This window comes from Trachypithecus francoisi, unplaced genomic scaffold (assembly GCF_009764315.1).
Source record: "Trachypithecus francoisi isolate TF-2019V2 unplaced genomic scaffold, Tfra_2.0 Lachesis_group13, whole genome shotgun sequence".
Classification (NCBI taxonomy): Eukaryota; Metazoa; Chordata; class Mammalia; order Primates; family Cercopithecidae; genus Trachypithecus; species Trachypithecus francoisi.
Window position 1 is genome coordinate 35,213,314 of NW_022681458.1, and position 13,124 is coordinate 35,226,437.

Consider the following 13,124-nt stretch of genomic DNA (forward strand, 5'->3'; position numbering starts at 1 on the left):
CCTCCCAAAGTGCTGGGAATACAGGCGTGAGCCACTGTGCCTGGCCTAACAATAATTCTTTTAAAAGCCTGTATTGACTGGGCATGGTGGCTCACACCTGTAATCCTAGTACCTTTGGGAGGCTGAGGCAGGAGAATTGCTTGAGCACAGGACTTCAAGACCATCCTGGGCAACAAAGTGAAGCCTGTTTCTCTTTTTCGTTTGTTTGTTTGCTTGCTTTTTTGTTTTTTTAAAGTCTGTATTATTTAAAAGCCTTACTTGCATTAATTTGTACTTGCATTCCAGCAATATGTGGGTCTAAACATTAAGGTGATTTTCTTAGCCTGTTTTGTGCTGCTATCACAATACCAGAGACTGAGTAATTTATAAAGAACCAACATTTATTTCTGACAGTTACAGAGGCTGGGAAGACCACGATCAAGGCGCCAGCATCTGGTGAGGGCTGCTCCTGAGGTGGTGCCTTGGACACTGGGTCCTCCATAGGGGAGTAATACTGTGTTCTCACCTGGCAGAGGGCAGAAGGGCAAAGAGGGACAAACTTCCTCATCACACCCTTTTACAGTGGCATTAATCCATTCATCAGGGCACGGCCCTCATGACCTAAACATCTCCTAAAATGTCCCACCTCTCAACACTTGCACTGGGGATTAAGTTTCCAGCACGTGAATTTGAGACACGTCAGACCATACCAGTGATGTTATTTTGTTCCTTTCACAGAAATGTCTTCTTGGAAAAGTCCTCTTTAACATGTTGTGACTATAGTCAGTTATTTTTCCTACTTCAAATCCCTGTGATGGAAAGATGGTGCTCATCACTTAGCACCCTGAAATTTCAGTCGGCCTCATGGTAGTATGCTATTGCTGTTTCTCCCATCTTTCCAGTTTTCTCTGTCTTTCTGACCTTCCATTCATTTGTATACACTGAGTTATATTTTTTGGGCAGTTTGTATTAGGGACAGTGAGACACATGAAAATGAATCACAGCTGGATTCTACACTCAAAGGATTCTGCCACCTAGCAGGAGAGTGTTGCATAACCATCTGTGCAAACAAGAAAGACCCCGTCAGTTGCCTAGTAGAATGATAAAATGCTGTGTAAGCTCAAGTCAGGAAGACAGAATTTGCTACCAAAGGAGAGAGCAAATTTTTTTAGAGGAGAGTGATCTCAAACTCCTGATGTCAAGCGCCCCGCCCACCTCAGCCTCTGAAGTGCTGAGATTACAGGCGTAAGCCACTGCACCCAGCCCTGAGTCGAGTGATCTGAACAGGACATCCATAGATGGGCAGTGTTTGGACATTCAGAAATGGAGGAGGTGTTCCAGGTGAAGCAAGCAACATGAGCAGTTAGGATACCTTGTGGTTTGTGTAAGGACACTGAGCAGTTCAGCTTGTCTGGAGTGTAGCGTGAGAGAGAGTGGTGAGGAGCAGAGAAGCTAATGGGTGACTGAGCATAAGGAGTGTGGAAGGCTAGAATGGGAGTGATGATCAGCGGGCACTCAGGAAATCTAATCTTTCCTCACAATCGAGGTAAGATTGCCGTGACGTGATTTGGGAGAGGGCTACTGCAGTAGTCAAGCTAGACAATGAAGTCGCACCTACTTGTGGAAGTAAAAATGTGAAGGAAAGGGGAAATCAAAATGACTTGGAAACAGTGATAAAGATGTAAGGGGCAGGGGAAAGGAAAGAGCCAAAGATGTTTCACCCCTGGGTTTCTGGAAGAGCGGTGTGCCAGTGACGGAAGTGGGCAGCATGGTTGTGAACACTTTACAGTTTGGAGAGGGCCAGTGGGTTCTGAGTACACATAGTTTGAGCTGGGATCGGGGCCAGAGGGAGATGGCCAGCTCCCCTTCCGCTAGCACTCAGAAGAGAGGCCCAAGCCGGAGGTACAGATGGGGAGTCTGTGGGCATAGAATTGAATGTTGAAGCCAGCTGTAAACAATCAAGGAAAAAAGCTGAGAACGTATTTGGGGGAACAGCTCTGTTAACAATTTTTATTTTATTTTATTTTATTTTAGGCCCAAAAAGAGACCTTAAATAATGTTTCCAGAGTCTCCCAGCTAGCAAATTATGGAGCTAGTATTCCAGTGCTATCAGGCGAGCTCTCCTCCCCGACACTCTCTGAGGGGGAAAGTCAGCCCCTTCCCCAACCCTGACTTTGTAAGTGCCTGAGCATGTTCTCTTGCCTCCCCCTCACTCTCATTGTAATGACTTCTTGTTTGTGTCCCCTTCTGGAAGGTATGCCCCAGTATCTACTTCCTTAATTCCAAAAAGCTCAGTCCCTAGCACCGCCTGCTTCCCAGTATCAGCACATAGTAAATATTACTGAATGAAGTTAGTACTCTGAAGAGACTGAGGGGGTCTAGTGAGAAGCAGTATAGCAGTTGGTTAAGGCTGTGGCTTTGGGAGCCAGACTTCCTAGGTTCTAATCTTGACTCCAAGCTGTGTGATCTCAGGCAGATCATTTATCCCCTCTCTTCTTCAGTTTCCTCATCTGTAAAATGCATTTTGCATTGAGAGGGTTACACAACGGAACCTATGTAAAGCACTTAGAATAGTCCTTGACATATACTAAGTACTAGGTAAATTTTAGTTATGCTTCTTTTATAACTAGAGGGAAAGACTGAAGATAAACAACACAGGCTAATTTCAGTAGGAAGTGTCCCGGGGAAATGAACAAGGGAACAGAAGTTAGCTGTGAAGGAGGAAGATAGAGATAGGCTGAGAGCTTGGGAAGAAATTTCTGATGATAAGGGATGTCTGCTGCTGATTTTGTAAATACAAGAGGATATGGGTAACCAGCATATGTGGTTACTCTTACCCAACCAAATTTCCAAATATTCTAGGACGCATTCAGTTATGGGAATCCTGTTGAAAATATAAGGCCGGGCGTGGTGGCTCATGCCTGTAATCCCAGCACTTTGGGAAGCCTAGGTGGGTGGATCATGAGGTCAGGTGATAGAGACCATTCTGGCTAACACGATGAAACCTTGTCTCTACTAAAAAATGCAAAAATTAGCCGGGCATGGTGGTGCACGCCTGTAATCCCAGCTACTCAGGAGGCTGAGGCAGGAGAATCGCTTGAACCCAGGAGGCGGAGGTTCCAGTGAGCTGAGATCACGCCATTGCTCTCCAGCTTGGGCAACAAAAACAAAACTCCATCTCAAAACAAGAAAAAAAGAAAATATAAATTGCCTTTGCTTTGTAACTTAAAAAAATTCTCCTACATTTTATCTTACATACTATAAAGCATCATTTAATGGAAGAAAATATATCATGGTATCCTGACTTAAAGAAGATACTTTGGGATAGAAACTACTCAAGAAAATAAAATATAGGCCAGGTGCAGTGACTCACGCCTGTAATCTCAACACTTTGGGAAGCCGAGGCAGGTGGATCACCTGAGCCGAGGAGTTCAAGACCAGCCTGACCAACATGGTGAAACCTCATCTCTACTACATCCAAAAAATTAGCCAGGTGTGGTGGCACATGCCTGTAATCCCAGCTACTTGGGAGGCTGAGGCAGGAGAATCGCTTGAACCCGGGAGGCGGAGGTTGGAGTGAGCCGAGATTGTGCCATTGCACTCCAGCCTGGGCAATTCTGTCTCAAGAAAAAAAAAAAAAGAAAGAAAATATAGAGCTGGGTGCAGTGGTACACACCTGTAGTCGCAGTTACTCAGGCAGAAGCAGAAGGACCCTTTGAGCCCAGGAGTTTGAGGCCAACATGGGAAACAGCAAGATCCCATGTCTAAAAGAAAAGAAAATATGACTATAAGTATAAAGATTAGTAGACAGTCCTTTATCAGAAGATGTGCATGTCCCGCTGTAGACCCAGCTACTGGGGAGGCTGAGGCAGGAGAATCGCTTGAACCTGGCAGGCAGAGGTTGCAGTGAGCCGAGATTGCACCACTGCACTCCAGCCTGGGTGACAGAGTGAGACTCTGTCTCAAAAATAAATAAATTCTAAAAAGATAAAAGTAAAAAATATAAACGATTTTTCAACATAAGCTCCATCAAATTCAAGATACTTTTGCTCAACTAAAAAGTAGAGGATGGGCACAGAGGCTCACACCTGTAATCCCAGCACTTCGGAAGGCTGAGGCAGGTGGATTGCTTGAGGTCAGGAGTTTGAGACCAGCCTGGCCAACATGGTGAAACCCTGTCTCTACTAAAATTACAAAAATTAGCTGGGTGTGGCGGCGGGCCTGTAATTCCAGCTACTCTGGAGGCTGAGGCATGAGAATCGTTTGAACCCAGGAGGCGGAAGTTGTAGTGGATGATGGAGTGAGACTCTGTCTCAAAAAACAATAAATAAATAAAAAGTAGAAATCTAAGAGGCCAGGCCATATGTCACCTCCACAGTACATAGAGGCCAAATATAATGTCCCACAATGCTTACTACTCTCAGTACCAATGTCTATTCTTGAAGACTAAAATCTTCCCTCCCCTTTCTTATTCCTTTAATTGCAGTTCTTTCTTTGTACTGGTCAACATTATACCTGCTCTTTCCACTGACCGTCACTCCTTAACCCATTGCAGTTTAGCTTTCACCTTGTGATTTTCCCACAACTATTCTTTCTGAGGCCATCCATGCCCTTTGATGTCATTCTCTTTCGCCTCTCTTGAACCAGTCAAGACTGATGACATTACATTGTTTCTTTTCTCCGTTTTATTCCCGTATTATGCCTTTTCTGGGCTCTTTGTCAGTTCCAGTTCCTCATCATCATTCCTCAGGCTTCTCTGTTGTTCTCACCCTGTACATGATCTCCCAGTTTAGGATCCTTCTATGCCCTGGCTTAAACATTGACCTCCCTGGAGATTAACTTGAAACCTGTACCTACTGCTCTGATTACTCTCAAACTTTAGCCTGACATCTCCTGCTGCTTCCTGAGGACTCCCACCTTGATATCCAGCCATCATTATAAAGTTAGCTTGTCTAAATCCAAAGTTAACATCTTTTCCTTTTTGACCAGCTCTCACTGTGAACTTTTGCCTTTATTCACTTGCTCTTTTATTTATTCATTCATTGAACAAATAGAAAGACTCCCAACTCACACCAGTATCCGTGGTCGTCTTGATTTCTCCCAGTGTTCCAGGTTTTCCTCACTTGCTGCTCAAACTCAGGCAATCATTTCCTAACAGATATCGCTCCGGAGGCTGCAGTGAGCCGAGATCGCAGCACTGCACTCCAGTCTGGGAGAGCAAGACCCTGTCTCAAAGAAAATAAAAATAATACAAATAAAAATCCTTATTGCTGGAGATAATGGTTCAATGCATATAGCAGAACCTGGATAAACTGTTGCTCATTATGATGCCAGCAGAAGCCAAACAATATATTTGATTTTTTTTTTTTTGAGTGAGGGAGAATGAGGAACCTTCAAATATATCTTGATATTCAAAATTGGCAATTTTTTCTATAACTCCAATTTGTCACAGCATATGTTAGATTGTCAGCATTTCATTAATCTGTGTTCTGTCTCCCCTAAAAATTGTGTGCAGAAAAAGGTATGCACAGAATATTAATCATTAAGAACATGCATCTAGCGCCTTTTTTGTTTTACTTAATTTTTATATACAGATAGAATAGCAGTGCCAAAATTGTATTTGAATTTTGGTATCAAAAGTATAATGTGATGTAATGTTTGTGGATATTACCTACATTTCCCTCTGAAAATGATAATGAAGCTTGGAGCTCTATTTACTTGTACTTTATCACTTGTTTCTCTTATCATACTCCTGTTTAATTAACAGGCTACTTGACAAAATAAATGTATTCCTGAAAAGTTGGCAGTAAATCTGATTTATATTAATTAGTCATATTTTCTTATTGACACAAATGTCCAAATTAGAGATGCTCTTTTTGGAAAGTGTTTTGGTTGTAAGACTAAATTAAAACCTTGCTTTAAAATGCAATGAAATAATGAAATATTAAAATCACATCTTCTTAAGTATCTGGATAAAACAATGCTTTAAAAAATAACTAAGAATGTAGCAATTCTTGATGTCATTGAACTAGTCTGGTAAAAAAAAAAGTGTTTTTTTAAAGGCATAATTTCAGCTTCAGAATAGTAGCATTGTCAGAAGTTTCAGTTTTGCTTTGGAACAATTTCTAACTGGTGCAGTTTTGTGTTGGTAAGCAAAAACGTGTCACAATTTAGAAGTAAGTAGTCCACTAGAAGCAGCCTTGGACCATGAGGAAATGGTCGAGCTCAAGCTGTTTCTCCACAGTAGAAGTGTAACCTTGGAAAATCATCTTACCTTTCTGGACCTTCGGTTCCTCATCTGTAGACTAAGAGAATTAGGCCAGATTAGTAGTTCCCTTTTTCTTTCTTTCTTTTTTTTTGAGACAGAGTCTCACTGTGTCACCCAGGCTGGAGTGCAGTGGTGGGATCTTGGCTCACTGAAACCTCCACCTCCCGGGTTCAAGCAATTCTCCTGCCTCGGCCTCCCTAGTAGCTGGGATAACAGACATGCACCACCACGTCCGGCTAATTTTTTTGTATTTTTAAGTAGAGATGAGGGTTTTGCCATGTTGGCCAGGCTGGTCTCGAACTCCTGACCTCAAGTGATCTACCCACCTCAGCCTTCCAAAGTGCTGGGATTACAGGCACGAGCCACTGTGCCCAGCCCATGTGTTGTTTTTTTTTTTTTTTTTTCACTGTTAAAGGAAATGATATATGCAGTGGTCTATTTCCAAGACAAAGTGCCTTGAATCAGCTTAGGTCAGCAAACTACAGAAGAAACAGGTTATACTACGCCTCTGCTTGGATAGCCAATACCTGCTTGTCGGCTTCCTCCCTCCCCCGTCACCCCCTTAGTTGCCTTCACCCGAACCAAAGTTTAGTCTAAGATGAAAGTTTACTAGTCTGCAAAATAGCTTGCTTTGTCTATTCTTATCAGCCTGCCCAGCTACTTAGGTCGTAAGTCAAATACTTGAAGAGCCCCTGAGCTAACTAGGATTGCAGTGCATTGTGGGCTGCAAAAACAATGCAGCAAGACAACCCTAAAGAAACCATCTAAATCCCCTACCTAACAATCAATAGGCAATGTCTGGGAAGATTGTGACCCCATCGTCCTCAGCCTATGAGGAACTGGGGAAGGAACATGCGCACTAGGGGACAAATTGCTTGTTGAAACTGTGCTGGGTGTGCCTGCCCATCAGACACCCAATCTCACAAGACCATCATTGAAATCTCACGTTCGCGATTCTCCTGGTCTCTGAGTCCATTCTTTGGGTGTGGACAGGTGAGTTTGTTTCTCACAATGTCAAGTAGCATTTCCAGATCCCTGTGTTAGGAATGGTCTAAAGTGTCCTGTTATGCTGTGTCCAGTTGGGCTTTCACTAGCCCTTTGCCCATGGTAGATTCTCATGTTAATGAACCAATACTGCCCGTGTGACCTCTTTCCCTTGTAGACCAACTGGTGTCTCAGCTTGCTAATCAGAGCCCTTTTGGCTATTTTTACGGACCTCTGCATGTCATTCTTCCCTCTCTTTCATAATCTTTCCCAAGAGACTCTTTAATTCCACCATGGCCTAGGGGAATGACTCCACCATGATGTCTTTGTCATCTGTGCAAGTCTCCATGTAGGCCACATAGGCAAAGCTTAACCACAACTGATCTAAGTCTTGGAATAATGCCGTGTGATTGTCCCAGAACATGAAGAGCTTCTGAGGAGATGCCCTAAGGCCTTTTCCCCTCACCTCCCAATCTTCCATGGAGGCCATCATGAGACACTCTCATTGCTTCTTGGATTCTGATGAGGTATGAGGCCTTGTCTTTACTCTTAGGAAATAGCTGCAGGCTATAAAATTGCTTAGTTGCATCATGCCACAGGCTTCTCAGCTACAGTGTGCTATCATCCATGCTGTCATCTGGCCACTTTTGTTTCACTGTTGCCTTATGGCACAAAGGACATGAGGAACTGGCCTCTTTGTTTTTTGTTTTTTGAGTTGTTGTTGTTGTTTGATGTCTAACCAATAAACTAAGTGCAACAGGTTATAAGGCTTGTTGTTTCTTTACTGGACAAATCTGCCAGCCTTGCTGGACACATGGCAGTTATCAATGGACATGTTATATCTGTCCCTGCTACTCTTCCAATTTTTTTCCAAGTATGCTGCAGAAAAAATTTAAAAGTACTAACATGCTATGAAACAAATTAGATTAGAGAGTACTTTCCCAGATTGTATTTTAAAGGCGTCTTCTCAGCTGTGGCCATTCCTCTTTACTGGAAGCAACTTACTCATCCTTTCTGAAAAGTGTTTCCTCTGGAGCAAACTTGTTATCCAGTCACTGGTTGCTATCAGAAAAATGTTTGGAGTAGTTTTAGTACCATTAAGAATGTTTGGGGCCAGGTGCGGTGGCTCACACCTGTAATCCCAGCACTTTGGGAGGCCGAGGCGGCCGGATCATGAGGTCAGGAGATTGAGCCATCCTGGCTAACACAGTGAAACCTCATCTCTACTAAAAATACAAAAACCTTAGCTGGGCATAGTGGCGGGCGCCTGTAATCCCAGATACTCGGGTGGCTGAGGCTGGAGAATGGCGTGAACCCAGGAGGCGGAGCTTGCAGTGAGTCGAGATGGCGCCACTGCACTCCAGCCTGGGCGACAGAGCGAGACTGCGTCTCCAAAAAAAAAAAATGTTGTAGAATAATGCCCTTGGAGCCTAAGTTAATCAGTTATTCAAGGACTAATTATCTGTTCTGTTTATTACCCTAGCTTCTCTGCTCTTCCAACTACTCCACTGACTGCTTGTCTTTTAGACATTTTATGCTGTATAAGCACATGTGAGTAGGGGAAATAAGGAACTTCAGTCAGTACTGATGCTTCCAAAGTTGTAATTGAAGAATTTAGGGGAAGGAGGCTTTTATTTAAAACATCTTTTTTTTTTTGTGGCCGGGCGCAGTGGCTCAAGCCTGTAATCCCAGCACTTTGGGAGGCCGAGACGGGCGGATCAGGAGGTCAGGAAATCGAGACCATCCTGGCTAACACGGTGAAACCCCGTCTCTACTAAAAAAAAAAATGCAAAAAACTAGCCGGGCAAGGTGGCGGGCGCCTGTAGTCCCAGATACTTGGGAGGCTGAGGCAGGAGAATGGCGTCAACCCGGGAGGTGGAGCTTGCAGTGAGCTGAGATCCAGCCACTGCACTCCAGCCTGGGCGACAGAGCGAGACTCCGTCTCAACAACAACAACAAAAAAAAATCTTTTGTTTGTTTGTTTTTTACATCCCCACCCCCTGGGAGGCTTTTAAAGGAACTAATGGGGTTTCGTTATTCTAATAGTCCTAACACTGCCTCGGTATTATTAATAAACAGTGCACAATATTCTTAAATATGTTTATCTCTATTTGAAGTGTGGAATATCAGAGCTGGAAGGTTAATTTAGACTAACTCCCGTAATGCAAGAACCATCCTTCATGTGTGAAGTCTTCTAACCTTTTTTTTTTTTCTTTTTAGATGGAGTCTCACTCTGACACCCAGGCTGGAGTGCAGTGTCGTGATCTCAGCTCACTGCAACTTCCACCTCCAGGGTTCAAGCGATTCTCCTGCCTCAGCCTCCTGAGTAGCTGGGACTACAGGCACGTGCCACCACATCCGACTAATTTTTGTATTTTTAGTAGAGACAGGGTTTCACCATATTGCCCAGGTTGGTCTCGAACTCCAGACCTCGTGACCCACCTGCCTCGGCCTCCCAAAGTGCTGGGGTTACAGGCGAGCCACTGTGCCTGGCCAAGCCTTCTATCTTTACTCCCTCTCACGTAGCCCATCCCATTACTGGATAGCTCTATTAAGAAAGTCTTATACTTAGATGAAATCTAGAAATTCCAGCTATTGGTGTGTATTCTGCATTTGGGGGTCACACATCAAGTATTACTTTTCTTCCCCATCATAAAGGTCTGGGTTCTCCTGCAGACTTGTTTAACAAATGTCTGAACTTCTCTGGTCTTCCATTTCTTTCTCTGTGAAAGAAAGAAGTTTAATAATAGTATTTAAAGTATCTTCTAGTTCTTTTTTTGGGGGGTCGGGGGGGATGGAGTTTCACTACTGTCGCCCAGGCTGGAATGCAATGGTGTGATCTTGGTTCACTGCAACCTCCACCTTCCGGGTTCAAGCGATTCTCCTGCCTCAGCCTCCTGAGTAGCTGGGATTACAGGTATGTGCCACCACGACCAGCTAATTTTTATATATTTAGAAGAGATGGGGTTTCACCATGTTGGCCAGGCTGGTCTCGAACTCCTGACCTCAGGTGATCCACCTGCATCAGCCTCCCAAAGTGCTGAGATTATAGGCATGAGCCACCACGCCTGGCCCAGTATCTTCTAGTTCTAAAAGTCTAGGGTCCTTAGATTAGAGTATAGTCAAATCAGTGTTTCCATTTATTGATTTCAGATTATTCCTTAAAATTTTGAATTATAGACTGAACACAGTGGTTCATGGCTATAATTTCAGCACTTCAGGAGGCTGAGGCAGGAGGATTGCTAGAGCCCGAGTTTGAGACCAGCCAGGGCAACATGGCAAAGCCTCATCTCTACAAAAAGTACAAAAATTAGTAGGCATGGTGACATGCACCCTGTAGTTCCAGCTATTCAGGAGGCTGAGGTAGGAGAATTGCTTGAGCCTGGGAGGCAGAGGTTGTAGTGACCTGAGATAGTGCCACTGCACTCCAGCCTGGGCAACCAAGCAAGAACCTGTCTCAAAAAAAAAAAAAAAAGAATTATATAGGGTCTGAGATATGGTCTGAGAGATGATTTTATGGTCACTAAATTCAAGTATACCCTTAATGCCTCCAGCAAAGCATCCCTTCACTCTTCTCCCTCTCCTAGACGATACATTCACACTTTCTCCTGTCTTCTCGGACCTCAACTCATACCTTGTCCCCACCTTTAGCAGATATAGTTGCTTCCTATTTCACTCAGAAAATTTAAGCAATCGAAGAAAAGTTCTACATTCTCCCACCACATTTCCCTCACTGGAAGAGACATCTGTTCCTGTTTGCTCCACCTTCTTGTTTCCGTGGATGATGCGTCTGTGCTCCTAGCAAGGGCCTGCCCTCCCACTTGGACATGGATCCCACACCCTTTCATTCATCAAAGACACCTTGCTATGGCCGGAAAGGCAATGTCCTCCCCAAATTCCTACGTTGAAATTCTAACCCCCAGGGTGGAGATATCAGGAGGTAGGGCTTTGGGAGGTGATTAGGTCATGAGGGTGGAGCCTTCCTGATAGGATAGGTGCTCTTGTGGAAGAGGTGCAAGGGAGCTCCTGTACTCCTTCCACCGGGTAAGGCTAGGGCAAGAAGGTCTCATCTATGAACCAGAAAATGAGCCCTTCCCATGCCGGATTTTGTAGCTTCCTGATCTTGAACTTTTAGCCTCCAGAATCGTGAGAAATAAACTTATTTTGTTTATAAGCCCCAAGTTTATGAAATTTGTTATAATAGTCCAAATGGACTAAGACATGCTGCTCTAGTAATTGTACCTTCTCTCCTCTATTGTAAGTGTTTTCCTATCTAAAGGATCATTTCCATTTACATACAAATATGCTATTATTATTTTTCACATTTTAAAACCAAAACCAATAACACAAAGTGTGTGTATATATACATATATGTATACACACACACACACACACATATATATATATATTGGTTTCAATTGATAGAAAGGTGCTGGCAGATTTGGACAGGAAGGGATCTAGGACAGGTATCCAGGACAGCTGTCTTCAATTATTTAAATAATAGGGATTACATGTATTTCATGAGGTTCTGGAAAATAGTACACGGATTAGTGGCTGAACATTAAATGAAGGTAAATTTCAACTTCATAGCAATAACTTTGTAACATTTCTTAAAAATTGGAGAGGATGTCTTATTGAGGTAGTGAATTCTTTCTGGAAATTTTCAAGGAAAGTCTGGCTGTCCTTGTTTCAGAGGAATTCCTGCTTTGACAGGTGCATTAGTACATTTTCACACTGCTGATAAAGAGATACCCAAGAGTGGGAAGAAAAAGAAGTTTAATGGGCTCACAGTTCTACATGACTGGGGAGGCCTCACAGTCGTGGCAGAAGGCAAGGAGAACAAGTCACATCTTACATGGATGGCAGCAGGCAAAAAGAGAAAGAGCTTGTGTAGGGAAACTCCCCCTTATAAAACCATCAGATCTCATGAGACTTATTCACTATCACAAGAACAGCATGGGAAAGACCTGCCCTCATGATTCAATTACCTCCCACCGGTTCCTCCCACAGCATGTGAGAATTCAAGATGAAATTTGGGTGGGGACATAGCCAAACCATATCATCAGGAGTGAAGTCCTATAGATCTATGACTTCCATTAACAAATCCTGTGGGCAAGTCAGAAGTGATCCTCTCATGCTGGTTTTACCTGGGTAAACACTGTGGTTTCAAGCCTGCTCCTATCTCTAGACTAAGGCAGGGAAATTAAACTCCAGAATTCATCTTCTTGTGTATAACCTGGGAACCAAGAGTAAAGAAGTAAGAAGGCAAATGGAGGTTAAGAGCTTAGAACTCTTTCCTTTTTTCTCTTTATATTTACTCACTTTCATTTTTCCTTCTTATTTTCTCCTTTATTTTCTCACTTTCTTTGACTTTTTTTTTTTTTTTTTTTTTTTTTGAGATGGAGTTTCGCTCTTGTTGCCCAGGCTGGAGTGCAATGGCACAATCTCAGCTCACTGCAACCTCCACCTCCCGGGTTCAAGCGATTCTCCTGCCTCAGCCTCCTGAGTAGTTGGGATTACAGGCATGTGCCACCACGCCTGGCTAGTTTTGTATTTTTAGTAGACACAGGGTTTCTCCATGTTGGTCAGGCTAGTCTCAAACTCTGGACCTCAGGTGATTCGCCGGCCTTGGCCTCCCAAAGTGCTGGGATTACAGGTGTGAGCCACCACCCCTGGCGACTTCATTTTTGATACTAAATTCAGGCCACAGGATTGGTGAGCTTGGCTGTAGCCTGAGGATTCGGGACCTGGATCTCAGTAGCACCCAGTCAAGGAAGGGCAGTGAGGAGGCAGGCGTGGGAAGTGGTTGAGGAGCTCTGGGGCTTCTCCCTGGGGCTGCCTCTCACCCACTAGTCTTGGCCACCCTTACTTCCCAACGTGCTTGCTAGATTCT